The 17,419-nt window shown below is 42.5% G+C and overlaps 1 protein-coding gene across 1 annotated transcript in view; it reads left to right on the forward strand.

The window, feature by feature from the left end:
• Positions 1–17,419, forward strand: part of LOC101133404 (ubiquitin carboxyl-terminal hydrolase 6-like) — a 77,429-nt gene that overhangs the window by 7,663 nt on the left and 52,347 nt on the right. Inside the window, exons 2-5 of the mRNA XM_063700665.1 lie at positions 10,541–10,896; positions 11,706–11,832; positions 12,204–12,282; positions 16,967–17,101. The gene's annotated coding sequence lies outside the window, so the exon portion shown is untranslated. The remainder of the gene's footprint in view (positions 1–10,540; positions 10,897–11,705; positions 11,833–12,203; positions 12,283–16,966; positions 17,102–17,419) is intronic.

Below are 17,419 nucleotides of genomic sequence, written 5' to 3' on the forward strand. Positions count from 1 at the left end.
CTTCGCAATAACATGTCGTGCTATCTTCTGAAGTGGCTATGCCGTTATGTAGTCTCCCCAGTAATGAAGGAGAGTTCCTGTTCTGTATCCTTGCCAAGGATTGGTAGTGCTGGCTTTTGCTTGTTTGTTGTTTATATAACTGTCCTAATTGATGTATAGGCTGTCTATCTCATTGCTGTTTTAATTTGCTTTCCTTAGTGTACAGTGCATTACTTTTTTCTCCTAATTCCCTAGTGTTCACCATGTCTTTGTATGCTTATTTTCTATCAGAATATCTACTATTGGGAGGTATTGCTACATATATTTGTCCATTTGTTAAATGTAGTTTATTTTCTTACTTTTGAATTTCGCAAGTTCTTGGTATATTTTGCATGCAAGTTCTTCTTCAGATAGGTGTTTTGCAAATACTTTCCTTAAAGATAAGTCTGGCAAGGATGCCCTCTCTCACTACTCCAATTTAACATAGTATTGGAAGTTCTGGCCAGGGCAATCAGGCAAAAGAAAGAAATAAAGGACATTCAAATAGGAAGAGAGGAAGTCAGATTGTCTCTGTTCGCAGATGACATGATTCTGTATTTAGAAAACCCCATCATCTCAGCCCCAAAACTCCTTAAGCTGATAAGCAACTTCAGCAAAGTCTCAGGATACAAAATCAATGTGCAGCAATCACAGGCATTCCTATACACCAACAATAGACAAGCGGAGAGCTAAATCATGAATGAACTCCCATTCACAGTTGCTACAAAGAGAATAAAATACCCAGGAATACAACTTACAAGGGACTTGAAGGACCTCCTCAATGAGAACTACAAACCATTGCTTGAGGAAATAAGAGAAGACACAAACAAATGAAAAAACATTCCATCCTCATAGATAGGAGGAATCAGTATTGTGAAACTGGTCATACATTGGTCATAAATCCAAAGTAATTTATGGATTCAATGCTGTGCCCATCAAACTACCATTGACATTCTTCACAGAATTAGAAAAAAAACTACTTTAAATTTCATATGGAACCAAGAAAGAGCCTGTATAGCCAAGACAATCCTAAGCAAAAAGAACAAAGCCAGAGGCATCATGCTACCTGACTTCAAACTATACTGCGAGGCTACAGTAGCCAAAACAGCATGATACTGGTACCAAAACAGATATATAGACCAATGGAACAGAACAGAGACCTCAGAAATAACAAGACACATCTACAACCATCTGATCTTCAACAAACCTGGCAAAAACAAGCAGTGGGAAAGGATTCCCTCTTTAATAAATGGTGCTGGGAAAACTGGCTAGCCGTATGCAGAAAACTGAAACTGGACCCCTTCCTTACACCTTATAAAAAAATTAACTCAAGATGGATTAAAGACTTAAATGTAAAACCCCAAACCACAAAAACCCTGGAAGAAAACCTAGGCAATACCATTCAGGACATAGGCATGGGCAAAGACTTCATGACTAAAACACCAAAAGCAATTTCCACAAAAGCCAAAATTGACAAATGGGATCCAATTAAACTAAAGAGCTTCTGTACAGCAAAAGAAACTACCATCAGGGTGAACAGGCGACCTACAGAATGGGAGAAAATTTTTGCAATCCGTTCACCTGACAAAGGTCTAATTTCCAGACTCTACAAGGAACTTAAACAAATTTACAAGACAAAACAACCCCATCCAAAAGTGGGCAAAGGCTATGAACAGACACTTCTCAAAAGAAGACATTTATGTGGCCAAAAAACATATGAGAAAAAGCTCAACATCACTGATCATTAGAGAAATGCACATCAAAACCACAGTGAGATACCATCTCTCACCAGTCAGAATGACTTATTAAAAAGTCAAGAAACAATAGATGCTGATGAGGCTGTGGAGAAATAGGAATGCTTTTACACTGTTGGTGGGAATGTAAATTAGTTCAACCATTGTGGAAGACAATGTGGCGATTCCTCAAGGATCTAGAACCAGAAACACCATTTGACCCAGCAATCTCATTACTGGGTATATACCCAAAGGAATATAAATCATTCTACTGTAAAGACACATGTACACGTATGTTTATTACAGCACTATTTACAATAGCAAAGACATAGAACCAACCCAAATGCCCATCAATGATAGACTGGATAAAGAAAATGTGGTACATATACACCATGGAATACTATGCAGCCATAAAAAAGGATGAGTTCATGTCCTTTGTAGGGACATGGATGAAGCTGGAAACCATCATCCTTGTTTGTTTGGGGGGTGAGATTTATTGGCCCTGTAAGGAGAACATGAACTTTTGCCCATTTATAAAATCAGATTGTCGGCTGGAAGCAGTGGTTCATGCCTATAATCCCAGCACTTTGGGAAGCTGAGGTGGCAGATAGCCTGAGGTCAGGAGTTCGAGAGCAGGCTGGCCAACATGGTGAACCCCTGTCTCTACTAAAAATACAAAAATTAGCCAGGCGTGATGGTGGGCGCCTGTGATCCCACCTACTTGGGAGGCTGAGGCAGGAGAATCGCTTGAACCTGGGAGGTGGAGGTTGCAGTGAGCCGAGATTGTGCCACTGCACTCCAGACTGGGCAACAGAGAGAGACTGTCTCAAAAAAAAAAAAAAATCGGACTGTCATTATCTTCCTTATTGATTTTAAGAGTTCTTTATGTATTCTTAAGTCCCTTATCAAATAATTGTGTGGCAAATACCTTCATCCAGTGTGCCTTAAATGTTCTTCTTTTGATGAACAAAGTTCTTAAGTCTAATTCATCAATCTTTTCTCTAACGGTTAATGATTTTTGTATTCTGTGTAAGACATTGTTTATTCCAAGATCATGAAGATACTGTCCTATGTTTTCCTGCAGAAGCTTTATTGTTGTATCTTTCACGCTAAATAGAAACCCTCCTTAAAATCACCAACTCCTACTGCATTCTTAAAATATTTTGCTAAACCTTTCGAAGATTCTGGCACCACAACACTCCCTTCCCAGCCTCAAACCTTTTGGGGAGGTGGGGACAGAGAAAGAAAGAAGCTGGCAGGGAAAACCCAGCCTCAGCCAAGACCTATCCCGGATAGTAAATTAGCAGGGCTGGGAGTCTCCGTCATATCGGCAGTCATATGTCTTAAAACCAGAATCTACCCAGATTATATATCTTGTATCTGCCACTGCCATTACCTTCTTTTCACTTTATGTCAAAAAAAGAAAAAGAATCCCAGCACTGAGGCAGGAGGATTGCTTGAGCCCAGGAGTTTTAAGTCTGCAGTGAGCTATGATAGCGCCACTCCACTCCAGCCTGGGTGACAGAGGGAGACCCTGTCTGAAAACAAGAAAAGAAAAGAAAACCTGTCGTGTTACTGACCAGTAATAGGGGCTCCCAAAATATAAACTTGCCTCAGACTCCTGTTTGTTCTTCCTGCTACCCTGTCCATTCTGCCTCCACCCCGTTCCGAGGCTGGACCGCACCATGAAGGAAGGCCCCTTGGTTACAGCCTCCCCAGCCCATCAGCCATGCTGCCAAGAACACTGGAAAGAATAAAAAGCTAGAGGGAGGTGGCTGCCTGCAGGAGGTTTAGCATAAAGAAAATAGGAATGGTAACAGGAAATTGAAGAAAACAGTTAAAAAGAGCAGTCATTCAAGAATGACCCCACTGATGCCACCTGTGCTGTCCCCCACCTGACAGAAATGGACCAAGGCAGCTGCCAGAGTGGATATGCAAAGGCAATTCACATGTTCATTAGTGCCCTTTTATGATGTAACCTAGTCATAATGAGATTGCAGGGAAGAGATAGAAAATAAGATGTTTCCAATCTTGATCATAAGAATAGTATGTCCTGCCGGCGTGATTGTGTGTGTGTGTGTGTGTGTGTGTGTGTGTGTGAATATTGTGGATTAGTTTTCAAAACATTTTACATTTGATGAAACCCAAAACTCATTTTGCCTGGAGTAATTTTTATTCATTGTTAAATCTCTGTAAAATTAGAAATAGAAATATGTGTCTGGTTTATTTACTCTTCACAAAATATGGTGTCTAGACCTGTTTGTTTATGATGCCTCATAGGCTTGTTTTTTCCGAATTAGGAAGCCAAAAAAAAGTGGTGAAAGTCAGATGGTTCATAGTCTTTTCGAAAACCAGTAGCCGTGTGCATTTTACTTAAAATAACTTTCTTTTTACCTCAACGAAGTACAGCATGATAGGTTATGTTCAATCCCTGTCTCTCTCCGTGTGTGTGTGTACATATATATTTTATTTTAGATTGGGGGGGTACATGTGCAGGTTTGTTACATTGCTATATTGTGTGATGCTGAGGTTTGGGGTACAGTTGATCCCATCACTGAAGTAGTGAGCATAGTATACGATGGTTAGCTTTTCAGGCCTTGTCCCCCACCTGCCTCACCCCTCTCGGAGTCCCTAGTGTCTGTTGTTCCCATCTTTGTGTCTCTGTGTACTCTATGTTTAGCTCCCATTTATAAGTGAGAACATACAGTATTTGGTTTTCTATTCCTGCCTTAGTTTGCTTAAGATAATGGTCTCCAGCTGCATCTATCTTGCTGCCAAGGACATGGTTTCCTTCTTTTTTATGGCTGTGTAGTATTTCATGGTGTATATGTACCATATTTTCTTTATCCTGTCTATCATTGTTGGGTATTTAGGTTCATTCCATGTCTTTGCTATTGTGACTAGTGTTGGGATGAACATATGAGTGCACATGTCTTTTTGGTACAATTATTTGTTTTCTTTTGGGTACATATCCAGTAATGAGATTGCTGGGTCAAATGGTAGCTCTGTTTGAAGATCTTTGAGAAATCTCCAAACTGCTTTCTACACTGGCTAAACTAATTTACATTTCCACCAGTAGTGTATAAGTGCTCCCTTTTCTCTACAGCCTCATCAGCATCTGTTATTTGTTTGACTTTTTAGTAGCCATTCTGACTAACGTGAGAAGGCATCTGATTGTGGTTTTGATTTGCATTTCTCTGGTGATGAGTGATGATCAGCATTTTTTCATATGTTTGTTGGCCACTTGTGTGTCTTCTTTTGAGAAATGTCTATTCATGTCCTTTGCCCATTTTTTAATGGGGTTGTTTTTTGCTTGTTGATTTAAGTTTTTCTTATAGATTCTGGATATTAGATACATCGTTTGTGAATATTTCTCCCATTCTGTAAGTTGTCTATTTACTCTGTTGATAGTTTTCTTTGCTGTGCAGAAGCTCTTTAGTTTAATTAGATTCCACCTCTTTTGGTTGTTATTGCAATTGCTTTTGGGGACTTAACCAAAAATTCTTTGCCAAGGCCAATGTCAAGAAGGGTATTTCCTGGGTTTTCTTCTATAATTTTAATAGTTTGAGATCTTGCATTTTTTTTTTTTTTTTTTTTTTTTTGTGATGGAGTCTCACTCTGTCACCCAGGCTGGAGTGCAGTGGTGCGATCTCGGCTCACTGCAAGCTCCGCCTCCCGGGTTCACACCATTCTCCTGCCTTAGCCTCCTGAGTAGCTGGGACTACAGGTGCCCGCCACCATGCCTGGCTAATTTTTTTTGTATTTTTAGTAGAGACGGGGTTTCACCATGTTAGCCAGGATGGTCTCGATCTCCTGACCTTGTGATCTGCTTGCCTCGGCCTCCCAAAGTGCTGGGATTACAGGCATGAGCCACTGCGCCCGGCCAATTTTTTTTTTTTTTTTTGAGACTATTTTATTTTTTGTAGAGGAGTGGTTTCACTATGTTGCCCAGGCATGTCTTGAACTCCTGGGCTCAAGTGATCCTCCCACCTCAGCTCCCAAAGTGTTGGGATTACAATTACAGGTGTGAGCCACTATGCCCAGCCTTTTTATCTTTTGATAATAACCCTTTAACTGGGGTGAGATGCTATCTCATTGGGTTTTGATTTGCATTTCTCCTATTATTAGTGATATTGAAGGATTATTATATTTAATAACAGCTTTATTGAAATATAATTTACTTGCCATAAAATTTACCCTTTTAAAATATTTTAGGCCAGGTGTGGTGGCTCATGCCTGTAATGCCAGCACTTTGGGAGGCCAAGGCGGGCAGATGACTTGAACTCAGGAGTTCAAGACCAGCTTGGGCAACATAGTGAAACCCCATCTCTACAAAAAATATAAAAATTAGCCAGGTGTGGTGGTGTGTGCCTGTAGTCCCAGCTACTTGGGAGTTTGAGGCAGGAGGATTGCTTAAGCTCAGGAGGCGGAGGTTGCAGTGAGCTGAGATCACACCACTGCACTGCAGCCTCAGTAACAAAGTGAGACCGTGTCTCAAAAAACGAACTAACAAAAATTAAAATAAAATATTTTAAAGTGGTTTTTGGTATACTCACAGACTTATGCAACCATCTTCACTATCTAATTTCAGAACCTTTTTATTATCCCCAAATGAAACCCCGTATGCATTAGCAGTCATTACCCATTTTCTCCTTCCTCCCAGCCCCTGGCAACCACTAATCTACTTTTCATCTCTTTAGATTTGCCTATTCTGGACATTTTACACATAAATGTAGTCACATAATATGTGGCCTTTTGTGACTCGCTTCTTTCATTAAGCATAATGTCTTCAAGGTTCATCCATGTTGCAACATCTAGCAGTAGTTTATTCCTTTTGTTTTTTTTTTTAATTTTTTTTTTTTTTTTAGAGGCAGAGTCTCACTCACTCTGTCACCCAGGCTGGGGTGCAGTGGTGCTATCATAGGTCACTACTGCCTTCAGCCCCTGGGCTCAAGGGATCCTTCCACCTCAGCCTCCCATGTAGCTGGGACTACAGGTACATGCCACCATGCCTCACTAATTTTTTAAATTTTTTGTAGAGATGTGGTCTTATTATCTTGCCAAGGTTGGTCTCAAACCTGCCAAGCAGTCTCAAACCACTTGACCTCAAGTGATCCTCCCACCTCTGCCTCCCAAAGCGCTGGGGTTATAGGCATGAGCCACCATACCTGGTCTTCATTTCTTTTTATTGCCAATATCATTCTATTATATAGATATACCACATTTACATATTCATCAGTTGATGGATATTTGGGTTGTTTCTACTTTTTCGTTATTAATAATCTTCCTGTGGGCATCCATCTACATATTTTTGTGTGGATATATGTTCTCAGTTTTCTTGAGTATCTACCTAGAAGTGGAATGGCTGGGTGGTACAATAACTCATTGTTTAACATTTGAGGAACTGCCAAACTGTTTTCCAAAGTGGCTGGACCATTTTACATTCCCAGCAGCAGTGTATGACAATTTCAGTTTCCCCATGCCCTCATCAACACTTCTGATTGTCCATCCTTTTCTAGATGGGGTAGAGAGGTGATCTCACTCTGTTGCCCAGGCTGAAGTACAGTGGCATGATCATAGCTCACTGCAGCCTCGAACTCCTGGACTTATAGGATCCTTCTGCCACAGCCTCCTGAGGGAAATACAAATTAAAACCACAATGAGATACCACTTCACACCTACTAGGATGGCTCCAATCAAAAGGATGGACAGGCTGGGTACAGTGGCTCACTCCTGTAATCCCACACTTTGGGAGGCCGAGGTGGGTGGATCACTTGAGGTCAGGAGTTTGAGACTGGCCTAGACAACATGGTGAAATCCTGTCTCTACTAAAATACAAAAAATTAGCCAAGTGTGGTGATGGGCACCTGTAATCCCAGCTATTCAGGAGAGTGAGGCAAGAGAATCACTTGAACCCAGGAGGTGGAGGTTGCAGTGAGCTGAGATCGCACCACTGCACTCTAGCCTGGGCAATAGAATGAGACTAAGTCTTTAAAAAAAAAAAAAAAAAGATGGACAGAGTCAGGGATGGTGCCTCACCCCTGTAATCCCAGCAGTTTAGGAGGCCAAGGCAGGTGGATCTCTTTAGCTCAGGATTTGAGACCAGCCTGGGTGACATGGTGAAACCCCATCTCCATAAAAAGTACAAAAATTGGCTGAGCGCAGTGGCTCACGCCTGTAATCCCAGCACTTTGGGAGGCCGAGGCAGGTGGATCACAAAGTCAGGAGTTCGAGACCAGTTTGACCAACATGGTAAAACCCCGTCTTTACCAAAAATACAAAAAATTAGCCAGGTGTGATGGTGCACGCCTGTAATCCCAGCTACTCGGGAGGCTGAAGCAGGAGAATGGCTTTAACTCGGGAGGCGGAGGTTGCAGTGAGCCAAGATTGCGCCATTGCACTCCAGCCTGGATGACAGAAACTCTGTCCTAAAAACAAAAGAAAAATCAACTCCTCAAACATCCACCCTTTTTGGCTTCTTCCTCTCCGTAATCATGAATGATCTTCCCTATTTTGAAAACCCTATTGTCTGACTTTGCTGCCAGCTCTAGCTGTCATCTGATTTTCCCCCTTCCTCTCAAGGTTAGACTTCTCCAGAAAGGGTGCTGCCCTCAATTCCTCAGCACACTCCTGTCTCCTCCAGCCCCCGTTGTCTGCCCTCTGCTCACACAGTGGCAGTTCCCAGTGGTTTCCTAGCTGCTGAGGTCAGTGGGATTTTTTTAAGTGCCCTCTGGCTGCTCTGCCGCGTTCGAGGCCATCACTCACCTTATCCCCCCTGCAGCCTCCATGACCATCTCCTCTTCTGGCGTCTGTTCTGCTGCTCTCACATGTTGCCCATGGCCATCCACACTCTTCCTGGATATCTTGTTTGTATCTCCAACTCTCACACTCACAAATGCCTGTAAATTGTATTTACAGATCCTTGTTTCTAACTGCCCAGTAGAATGTACCTGTGTATCCTTTAACATCCCTCATTCAACATTCAAACCCAGACCGCTCTCCCACAGCACAGCATGACAATAGAATGTACCTGTGTATCCCTTAACATCCCCAATTCAACATTCAAACCCAGACTGCTCTCCCACATCACAGCATGACAATAGAATGTACCTGCGTATCCTTTAACATCCCCAATTCAACATTCAAACCCAGACTGCTCTCCCACAACACAGCATGGTCTTCACCACTCTTTTTTCTTTTCTTTTTTTTTTTTTTAGAAGGAGTCTCACTCTTTCAACCAGGCTGGAGTGCAGTGGCGCAATCTCAGCTCACTGCAACCTCCGCCTCCTGAGTTCAAGCAATTCTCCTGCCTCAGCCTCCCGAATAGCTGGGTTTACAGGTGCCCACCACCATACCCAGCTGATTTTTGTATTTTTTAGTAGAGGCGGGGTTTCACAATGTTGGCCAGGCTGGCCTCGAACTCCTGACCTCAGATGCTCTGGCCTCCTCAGCTTCCCAAAGTTCAGGGATTACAGACATGAGCCATCACGCCCAACCCTAAAGTGGACTTTTTACACAATCCAACCCCCTCTTAGCTTGTGGGAGGGAAATGAGGCCTCAAACAGTTAAATACTTGCACAGAGACACACGACTAGTGCCAGAGTTGAAAACCCCCTCCTGTACTCTTTCCGCCACACCAAGCAGCATTTCAGTGGCTTTCGTGCTTTCGGCTGCTGAAAAGATGAAAACAATAAAGATGAGAACAACCCCTGCTCATTCCACTGTACCAACTTTTCATTATCCGCATCTTCAGCTGAGGAGAGTGCACCATGTCCCAAAGGTTCCTTTCAAGTATCTGACTTTATCCTCAAGTAACTTTTTTTCATTAAAATGTTCAAAACCTGAAATTCTTAGGTATGAGCCTAACAAAATATGTACAAGATCTATATGAAGAAAACTGTGAAACTCTGATGAAATAAAGAACTAAATGAATGGACAGACATTCCATGTTCATGGATAGGAAGGCTCAATATTGTGAAGATGTTACTTCTCCCCAACTTGATCTATAGATTCAGTGCAGTCTCAATCAAAATTCCAGCAGGTTATTTTGCAGATATCAATGAACTGATTCTGAAATGTATATGGATATGCAAAAGACCCAGAATAGCCAACACAATATTGATAGAGAAGAACAAAGCTGAAGGACTGACATTCCCTGACTTCAAAATCTACTATAAAACTACAGTAATTAAGACAATGTGATATTGGCCAAGGAAGAGATAAACAGATCAATGGAACAGAATAGAGAGCCCAGAAATAGACCCACATAAATATAGTCAACTGATCTACAACAAAGGAGCAGATACTTTTCAACAGTTGGTGCTGGAACAGCTGGACATCACATGCAAAAAAAAAAAATGAGTCTAGACACAGACCTTTTAGCTTTTTAAAAATATTTCTTGTTAAAATCCGGGGTTCATTCAAGGTACATGCATTGCGTTTAGGTATTATGTCACTGTAGTCTTTTTAAATCTAGAGTCCCCCCACCCATCTTTTTTATATCAAACTGACTTAGGAAAGAATCCAAACCAATTGTCTTATAGAATGTGAACTCTAAGCTCTGTCACCAAAGGTAACAAAATAAATCACATTCTCAATTTGTCAGATTGTTTCTTTATGGTGTTAACTTACTCTCCTGTCCCATGTATTTCCAAACTGGAAATGAGGTTTAGAAGTTTGATTAGATTCAGGTTACACAAGGAACTACTAATTCTTAATTGCCTGCAGGGATAACTACCATCTTTACGGTAGCTGTTCCCATGATAAGTTCTTACTGCTTCCTTTGACAGATGTTAATGTTCGTGTGTCAAGTCTCACACTCTTGGGAGCTATAGCATCCACCCACACACCTTTACCTGAAGCCCAGCTACTTCTGCAACAGCCATGTTCTTCTGGACTCAGTAATAGCAATTCAGCAACCCCTCACCTCAGCCCTCCTGATTGGTGGAGGAAAGCCCCTGCAGGACCCTCTCTGGAAGAAACGTCAGTTAGCTCACCTAAGGGGTCTTCAGAGCCCTGCTGACTCATTCGACTCTGCATTTCCATTGTCGTACTGCCCAAGGAGGATTCCTGTTCAGGTAGCGATGCTGGCTCTGCAGTAGGAAGCACCTACGAACCATCCCCCATGCGACTGGAGGCCTTACAGGTAGGAGGTTTCATTTCCTCATCTCTGAAACGGAAGTAATCATTCTTCCTTCAGAGTGACCGTGAGGAGCGAGCAGGTAAAACCAAGCCATGTGTCAATTGTGTTCGTGGGAGTTGTATTTTAGGTATGGGTGGTGTATTGTTTTTGTTGTTGTTTTGTTTTGGGGAGGTGTTCCTTGGTTGTTAAATAGCAGATTCATTCCTTTTTGTTCTTTGATTGCAAATTATTTTAGTCACTTCAAGTATTATATGACAGGTGGATGTAATAGATTGTAGAATAATTCTGAGTGAAATTGTAGAGTTAATTTTTGATTTTTGCAACTTAAATGTTTAATTCTCTATAAGCTTCTCCTTGGTCTTGTACCTGCTTAGAGTAATAAAATAATTGTTCCTTCAAAGGAAGAAAACAATCCTAGATAAAAGAGTTTACTTTTTCTATACAAATATGACCTGAGACTAGGCCTGGTCCTGGGGTCTGCTGCTAATTAACTGGGCAACATGAAACATGTCCTTTAATTTTGTCAGGCTTAGTTTCTTTAGCTGTAAAATTCAATTGATACCTACCTTAAAGAATAGTTCCAAGACTTAAATGAGATTACATTAATGAAAAGCAGTCCTATACTAAAGCACCATAAAACTATGATACAGTTAATTGATGTTGGTCATGAAATAAGGATTATAGTTCTTAATTTCATTCAACAGATTTCAGCCCCTGTTAAATTATAAGCAATTTCTGAAATATAACACTTTTCTGGATATTGCAGCCTTGCAGTCAGGTCTTAGAGGGTTAATTCCATGCTCTCTTTGCAGCTATTGGCTCTTCTGGCAAGGGGCTACTTTTCAATGACTCAAGCCTACTTGATGGAGCTTGGAGAGGTGATTTGCAAGTGCATGGGGGAAGCAGATCCATCCATTCATGAAGCTTCATGGAGCAAAGGTGATTTTCATCAAAACCACAATGCTTTTTCCTTCTCTTCACTTTATATCCTTCCTCTTCTTCACTTTATATTCTTCTGCCACGTGTCCTTCAATTTTGAGATTTCTTAAAGAGATTTCAGGTAAGGAAGACATACATTCTTCTGTTTTCGGCTCTTACATGTAAACCCCACGAATTGATTCGGTAACAAATTAATAAGATATAGCTGTTGATTTCAGTCCTTGAAAGAATGCCTTTGTTAATAGTGACTGAAAAATAAAGAAAATTATTTGCAAATTATGTTTCCCCTTGATTTGAGGCGATCTCCAGACTAAAGTGAAGTCGTTTGTTAGTTCTAATGCTCCGCTTCGGTAATTGTTTTTTCTTGCCAGCTTCTGGAAGAACTGGGCACAGGCTTAACACAGCAGCATAAACACTGCGACACCTGATCAGAGAGTGCCAGTCTTCTTGGTAAATAAATGTCAATTCATAGTTTTCTTTTATTAGTGCTTCAGTTGCAGTTTTATTTTGAAGTTCAGTGATAAGTGGACTAGATGATATGGTTTCTTCCAGTGTCAAAAATTATGTTTTATAATCCAGGAAAACATGAAACTAGTATAAATAGGTTTTATTTTACATTTCAGTTTATTTGCAATTTAGTGTGTGGTAGGCTTATGTATAACATATAACCAGCAATAGTAAAACTAATATTTCTTTTGCATAAAATCTAGTCTGGTTACTCAGCCTGCCCAAGAGACAAAGAGCCAGGGATTTTGTATCCAAAGCCATGGGATCAAATTTAGGGAACATGATTGTATTAGTCCATTTTATGTTGCTATAAAGGAATACCTGAGGCTGGGCAATTTATAAGGAAAAGAGGTTTATCTGGCTCACAGTTCTGCAAGCTGTACAAAAAGCATGGTGCCAGCATCTACCTCTGAGGAAGCCTCAGGAAGCTTTTAATCCTGGTGGAAGGCAAAGGGGGAGCAGGCATGTCATATGGCAAGAGAGTAAGCAAGAGGGAGATGCCAGGCTCTTTTAAACAACCAGCTCTCATGTGAGCTCATAGCGTGAGAGTTCACTCATTACCACAAGGACAGCACCAAGCCATTCAAGAGGGATCCGCCCCTACGACCCGAACACTTCCTGTTAGGCACACCTCCAGTGTTGGAAGTCACATTTCAGCATGAGGTTTGGAGGAGGCACACATCCAAACCATATCATTCTGACTCTGGCCCCGACAAATCTCATGTTCCTCTCATTGTAAAATATAGTCAGTCACCTATTCCCAATAGCTCCCCAAAGTCTTAACTCTTTCCAGCATCAACTCAAAAGTCCAAAATCTCAGCTGTGACTCAAGGCAAGTTCCTTCCACCTATGAGCCTGTAAGATCAAAAACAAGTTATTGATTTTTAAGATACAGTGGTGGTACAGGCATTGGGTAAACAGTCCCATTCCAACAGGGAGAAATCAGCCAAAAGAAAGGGGCAACAAGCCCCACACAAATCCAGAACCCAGCAGGACAGACATTAAACCTTAAAGCTCCAAAATAGTCCTTGACTCCATGTCCCGCATCCAGTGCACACTGGTGCAAGGGGTGGGCCTCCAAGGCTTCTGGCAGCCTTGCCCTTCTGGCTTTGCTGGGTGTAGGCTGTGTCCCATTCCCAGAGTTCCACTAGGCAGTGCTCAGTGGAGACTGTGTGTGGGGGCTCCAACCCCACATCTCTCTTTGGCACTGCCCTAGTAGAGGCTCTCAGTGGGGGCTCTGTCCCTGTGGCTGGCTTCTGCGTGGGCACCCAGACTTAGGGAATCCTCTGAAATCTAGGTAGAAGCTCCCAAGCCTTCTTCACATTTGCATTCTGTGCATTTGCAGGCTTACCACCACATGGAAACCGCTAAGGCTTACAGCTTGTACCCACTAAGCAGAAAACCAGTCAGTATCTGGGGCCCTTTGAGCCACGGCTGGGGATGCTGGGAGCAGTGTCCCTAGGCTGTGCAGGGCAGCCTGGGCCTGGTCCCCGAAACCACTTTCCTCCTAGGCCTCTGGGTGTGTGATGGGAGGGGTTGCCTCAAAGATTTCTAGAATGCCCTCAAGGCTGTTTTCTCATAGTCTTGGCTATTAGCACCTGGGTCCCTTTTGGTCATGCTAATCTGTCTAGCAAGTAGTTGCTCTGAGCTTGGATTCCTTCTCTAGTACAGGGCCAGGATGCAAATTTTCCACATTTTTATGCTCTGCTAACCTTTTAATGATATCAGTTCCAACTTTAAGTCATTCCTTTGCTCCTACATCCGACTATAGGTTGTGAGAAGCTGCCACATCACCTGTTGATGATGCTTAGAATTTCTTTCACCAGATACCCTAAGTCATTACTCCTAAGTTCAACCTTATGCAAATCCCTAGGACATGGGCATAATGCAGCCAAGTTGTTTGCTGAGGTGTAACAAAGGTGATCTTTCTTCCAGTTCTCCAGACTTTTTTATTTCTATCTGAGACCTCCTCAGCCTGGCTTTCACTCTCCATATTTCTATCAGCATTTTGGTCACAGCCATTTAATCAGTCTCTAAGAAGTTCCAAACTTTCCTTTGTCTTCCTGTCTTCTGAGCCTTCCAAACTCTTTCAACCTCTGCCCAGTACCAAGTTCCAAAGCTGCTTCCACGTTTTTAGGTATCTTTATAACAACACCCCATTCCTTGGCACCAATTTTCTGTATTAGTCTCTTTGCTGCTGCTGTAAAGAAACACCTCAGACTGGACAATTTATTTTTCAAAGAGGTTTGTCTGGCTCACCATTCTGCAGGCTATACGAGAAGCATGGTGCCAGCATCTACTTCTGGTGAGGCCTCCAGAAGCTTCCAGTCATGGTGGAAGGCGAAGGGGGAGTCGGCGTGTCACATGGCGAGAGAGGAAGCAAGAGAGAGATGCCAGGCTCTTTTAAACAATTAGCTCTCATGTGAATAACAGAGTAAGAACTCACTTATTACCACAAGGATAGCACCAAGCCATTCAGTAGGGATCTGCCTGCATCACCCAAAAACCTTCCTCTAGGCCCACCTCCAACGTTGGAGGTCACATGTCAACATGAGAGTTGGAGGGGACACACATCCAAACCATATCAGCCACTTAATGGATATGTGGTTATAGGCATGGTTTCCTAGTTGTAAAAAGGAATAATAAACCATAACCCTTCAGTCACAAGGCTGTTGAAAAATCGAATGACATGTAAAGATGCTAACACATAGGAGGTAATTCTGTTACCTGCATCCCCCCAACACCCCACCAGCCCCTCCACGATTCTATTCAATTCCTGTGATTTCAGGTTGTTTCTGCTACCCCTACACTGTGCCAGTTCCAAAGATGGATGAAAGGCATGTGACCACACCAAAAAAGGCTTCTACTTAGTGCTGAAAGCAAACAGCGCAGTGTTGGTGGTCTTTGCTCCCTCTGCCCTCCGCATTCTGCCTGTTCTTTTCCCTTCACAATTTCTGTCATCCTTGCAGTGAATTAAAGATTCTGACCCTAGTCCCTGCCTTAGACTGCCACTAAAGCTTTCATATAACATGCGCGGGGAAATGAGTTGAGCTTTGTTATCAGACAGAACTAGGTTTGAATTCAAACTTCTCCCTTTGCTAGATAAATGACTTTGGGCAAGCCTCTTAACTGTTCACACTCAGGTATTGTTCATCTGTGAGAAAAAAAAGACATGTTTTCTATATTGCTTGTCTATTAGTGAGTAACAAATTAAACATTTAGCAGCTTAAAGCAATGTACATTTATTTTCTCAGTTTCTGTGGGTCAGGAATTAGGAGTGGCTTGGCCGATTGATTCTGGCTTAGTTCTCACATGAGGTCGGGATCAAGATGCCCCCAGGGTTGCAGTCAACTGACAGGTTGCAAGGCTTGATGGGGTTGGAGGATCTTCTTCCAGGGTGGCTGACCCATAGACCTAGCAAATTAGCGTCGGCTGCTGGCAGACGGCCTCAACTCATTTCCTCCCCGTGAGGACGTCTCTAGAGGGCTGCTTGAGTATCCTCTTGACATGGCAGCCAGCTTCTTTCACAGCAAGTGATCCAAGGGAAAGAAAGCAAGACAGAGCTGTGGTGCTTTTTATGACCTAGCTTTGGAGGTTTCGTGCTGTCATTTCCACAACATCCTATTGGTTACACAGGTCAGCCTGTTCAGTATGGGAGGGGACTACACAAGGGTGTAAATATTAGTAGGTGAGTGTAATTGTGTGCCATCCTGGAGACTGACAGCCACTTTTTGTCCATATTCTTCTGGAGCGGGGCAGGGAGGACCCAGACTGGGTTTCCAGGAGCTGAAGTAGGAGAAAGACAGAACTGGTGCGTGAAATACACAGCAAAACCCAGGACTAGGTCCATGGGACAGAACCAAAACATACCAAAACCACAGAGATTCACAAATGAACATGAAATCACAGGATATGTATAAAGCATGGAAAAGAAACTGTTGACATGGCTACTTTAGAGGCTGTGAAGTGAGGTAGTTCTTCAAAGTACTGATAACAGAACCTACTACCCAATTTAAGAGTGTCCACGGTGTACCAGGCCCTGCGCTAGAAACCTTACACAGAGTACTACATGTTATTATCACACAGACTCTGCAAAGTAGTTGAAAAAGCCCTAGCCGAGTGTCAACTGATCTGGATTGTAGTTCACCCCTGCTGCTGATTAGCAAGTTGTATTGTCTGTGCCTCAGTTTCCTTGTGTGAAAAAGTAGGGATAATGCTACAGACCCCATTTATTTGTGCCAAGGAATAAAATGAGTTGATACGTGTAAAATACTTAGAGCAATGCCTGGCATGGGATGAGCTCTCTGAAGAACATTAGCTGCTGCTGCTGTTGCTGTTACTGTGGTCACCATCTCCAGCCTTCTCTTGATTATTATCACTGTTGCTGCGTAACTTTATCAGACTGCAATCTCCTAATCAATAGGAGTTGAATGGGAGGCTTAAACACTGCAGTTGTTTTCTGAAGTCGTTTCATCCCTGTGGAAGAAGAGCCAATGAAAACATTTACAGAAAGCTGCTACTTTAAGGAAAAATGTTTCACTACTAAGGCCATTTCTGGTAGGCTTAGCTCTGAGTTGGTTCCCCTGTTGTGTCTTGGGCTGCAGCTTTTCCTTTGCCTCCATTCCAGGTGGTGATGTTCTGGACTATGATGCTGAATGGTCCTTTACCCAGAGCCCTGCAGAATTTGGAGCATCCAACTCTCCAGGCGAGCGCATGTGATGTCCTGTCTTCCATCTTGCCAGAGGCCTTCAGCAATCTGCCGGTAACATAAGGGTGTTTTCTCACCTTAAATCATGGCTGGAGCACCAGAGCTAGAATTTGATGCTTTTGCATTTCGAACCAGTATTCAGCATCATCTCTGATGAAAAGGTGCTAGTTCACTTGAGTTTCTGGGGCCTGAATCATAAGGGCACTAATCTCTTTCATGAGGGCTCTGTTCCCATGACCTAATCTCCTCCCCAAAGCCCCACCTCCTGATACCATCACCCTGGGAGTGAAGATTTCAACATAGGAATTTTGGGGGAGCATAAACATTCAAAATACTGCTATTGAGAATAGCAGTATACAGACTGCTTTTTTT

The sequence above is a fragment of the Gorilla gorilla genome, chromosome 19 (assembly GCF_029281585.2).
Source record: "Gorilla gorilla gorilla isolate KB3781 chromosome 19, NHGRI_mGorGor1-v2.1_pri, whole genome shotgun sequence".
NCBI lineage: Eukaryota > Metazoa > Chordata > Mammalia > Primates > Hominidae > Gorilla > Gorilla gorilla.